Below are 3,389 nucleotides of genomic sequence, written 5' to 3'. Positions count from 1 at the left end.
CTGCCCTGCCTGAGACCAACATGCACCGGGAACAGGTCCAACTTACTGCCGGCAATACGAACCAAGCTCCTACTCCCGGCATATAGAGATCATACAGCCCTTAGCAAAGGGCCCCTAATCCCTTACTCTAGGAGTACCTCCCACAGGATGCCACGAGGGACACGATCGAAAGCCCTTCTACAAGTCTACAAAACACATGTGGACAGGTTGGGCAAACTCCCATGACCCCTCGAGCACTCTGGTGAGGGTGTAGAGCTGGTCCGTTGTTCCACGGCCAGGACGAAAACCACATTGTTCCTCCTGAATCCGAGGTTCGACTATCGGTCGAATTCTCCTCTCCAGTACCCTCGAATAGACTTTCCCAGGGAGGCTGAGGAGTGTGATCCCACGATAGTTGGAACACATCCTCCGGTCCCCCTTTTTGAAAAGAGGGACCACCACCCCAGTCTGCCAATCCAGAGGCACTGTTCCCGTCTGCCATGCGATGCTGCAGAGACGTGTCAGCCACGTCAGCCCTACAACATCCAGGGACTTGAGGTACTCAGGGCGGATCTCATCCACCCCAGGTGCTTTGCCACCGAGGAGCTTCCGAACTGCCTCGATGACCTCAGCCTGGGTGATGGGTGAACCAGCCTCTGAGTCCCCCGTCTCTGCTTCCTCTATGGAAGGAATGACAGTGGGATTGAGGAGATCCTCGAAGTACTCCTTCCACCGCCCGACAATATCCCCAGTCGCGGTCAGCAGCTCCCCGCCTCCACTGTACACAGTGTTGGTGGAGCACTGCTTCCCCCTCCTGAGGTGCCAGACGGTTTTGCCAGAATCTCTTCGAGGCTAACCGGTAGTCCTCCTCCATGGCCTCCCCGAACCTCTCCCAAGACCAGAGTTTTTGCCTCCACATACGCTCGGGCCCGCGGTACGCTTGGCCTGCCGGTACCCGTCGGCTGCCTCAGGAGTCCCACGAGCCAGCCAGGCCCGATAGGGACTCCTTCTTCAGCTTGACAGCATTCCTTAATTCCGGTGTCCACCACCGGGTTCGGGGGTTGCCGCCACGACAGGCACCGGAGACCTTGCGACCACAGCTCCGAGCGGCTGCTTCGACAATGGAGGTGGAGAACATGGTCCACTCGGACTCAATGTCCCCAGCTGGTCGATGGAGTCGGGAGCTGGTCGAAGTTCTCCCGGAGGTGGGAGTTGAAGACCCCTCTGACGGTGGGTTCCGCCAGATGTTCCCAGCAGACCCGCACTGTTCTTTTGGGCCTGCCAAGTATGTCCGGTTTCCCCCGTGGCCAGCGGATCCAACTTACCACCAGGTGGTGATCAGTTGACAGCTCCGCCCCTCTCTTCACCCGAGTGTCCAAGACATACGGCCGGAGGCCAGATGACACAACTACGAAGTCCGATCATTGACATCCGGCCTAGGGTGTCCTGGTGCCACGTGTACTTATGGACACCTTATGCTGGAACATGGTGTTCGTTATGGACAAACTGTGACTAGCACAGAAGTCCAATAACAGAACACCACTCGGGTTCAGATCAGGGGGGCCGTTCCTCCCAATCACTCCCCTCCAGCGTGATACTGTCAGCTGCCCACGTGGGCATTGAAGTCCCCCAGGAGAACGATGGAGTCGCCGGTTGGAGCACCTTCCAGTACTCCCCCCAGGGCCTCCAAGAAGGCCGGGTACTCTGCACTGCCGTTTGGCCCATAGGCCGACACGACAGTGAGAGACCTATCCCCCACCCGAAGGCGGAAGGAAGCGACCCTCTCGCTCAATGGGGAAAACTCCAACACATGGCGACTAAGCTGGGGAGCTATGAGCAAGCCCACACCAGCCCGTTTCCTCTCACCGCGGGCAACTCCAGAATAGTAGAGTCCAACCTCTCTCAAGGAGATGGGTTCCGGAGCCCAAGATGTGCTTGGAGGTGAGCCCGACTATCTCTAGCCGGTACCCGCTCAGCCTCTCGCACAAGGTCGGGCTCTTACCCCCCCAGCGAGGTGACATTCCATGTCCCCATCGCCAGAGTCGTTGTCCAGGGTTTGGGTCGCCGGGGCCCTCGCCCGCGGCCACCACCCAAACCACATTGCACCGGCCCCTTCTGAGCCTTCCTGCGGGTGGTGGGCCTACAGGAGGGCGGGCCCACGTCGCTTCTTCGGGTTGTACCCGGCCGGGTCCCGTGGGCAGAGACCCGGCCACCAGGCGCTCACCCACGAGCCCCGACTCCAGGCCTGGCTCCAGGGTGTGGCCCCGGTGACGCCAATCCGGGCGACGTGCGCGTCCTTATTTTTAAAACTCTCATTGGGGGTAGTTCTGAACCGCTCTTAGTCTGACCCGTCTCCTAGGACCTGTTTGCCTTGGGAGACCCGACCAGGGGCATGAAAACCCCCGACAACATAGCCCCTAGGATCATTTGGGTACTCAAACCCCTCCACCACGTTAAGGTGGCGGTTCAAGGACCGATTGTATTTATATATGAGATTATATTTAACTACAAGCACAATGATACAGAGACAGTACATGTCTTGTGCATGTACTCACTATAAGTGTTTTCATCATCTGACTTCGATCAAATATGTGTTGCCAAGTTGGCAACAAATGTTATATCATGAATGTTTGGGCTCTCCAAGTCTGTAATACAGGTTTTGAACACTGGGCGACGACAGTCACACATGATGCTGACAGAAATACAGCCAATTCGCTGAGTTGGTCAGCACATGGTACCAAAGTGTTGGTGTGTACAGTGTAGTGTCGGAACAGTACTGACCTCATGTGGGGATTAAAATACAGTAATCATCTCAGTGCAGCCTAATAAAGGTTTCCTGAGTTACATGTGACATCTGATACTTGGACAAAGAACAACTGTGTTTAGGGCTTGTCTGGGAATTGAACCCAGGGCCTCTCACACCCGAAGTGAGAACCATACCACTAGACCAACAGGCCACAAAACTTGCAGCTTCTTTGTATAGTGCCAATTCAGACTGTACCAGAAAAGTAAAGCTTCAGTTAAACTTAACAGATGTAAACTGACAGATGATGAGTCCAAAGAGTGGGAGAAAGTTTACAACACATTCCTTTGCCGTAGTTGATGCAGCAACAGCACACAGTTCTCACCTCACACTATACAATCACAGCCTGGTCAGCAGGTCTGCTTGGATTTTCTGTGAAAATGCCTTGAACCAATATTTGAACAGTCTGATTTGTGTAGCAACTCCTCCCTCCTTGTTATGCTTCTGGATTAAAAATAGAAAGGTTTTGTCTTGAAGGGACGACAGACCTTTTTCTGTTCAGTCTTAACTGTATTGCTCTTTGGGCACAATAAAGTGGAATCATATTATAATGTTTGAGTGCAGCAACAACACACAAGCCAACAGAGCAGTTCAGGTTGATGGACTG

The 3,389-nt window shown here is 54.4% G+C and overlaps 1 non-coding gene across 1 annotated transcript; it reads right to left on the bottom strand.

Annotated features, from left to right (window-relative positions):
• Window positions 1-2,864: 2,864 nt before the first annotated feature.
• TRNAP-CGG (transfer RNA proline (anticodon CGG)) lies at window positions 2,865-2,936 on the bottom strand. Its single transcript has one exon. It is a non-coding gene; the product is annotated as a tRNA-Pro (tRNA).
• Between the last annotated feature and the right edge of the window lie 453 nt (window positions 2,937-3,389).

Source organism: Lampetra planeri, unplaced genomic scaffold (assembly GCF_965212315.1).
Source record: "Lampetra planeri unplaced genomic scaffold, kcLamPlan1.2.h2 scaffold_853, whole genome shotgun sequence".
Taxonomy (NCBI): domain Eukaryota; kingdom Metazoa; phylum Chordata; class Hyperoartia; order Petromyzontiformes; family Petromyzontidae; genus Lampetra; species Lampetra planeri.
Note: the sequence above shows the minus strand (reverse complement) of the source record. Positions and strands in the feature narration are given on the sequence as shown.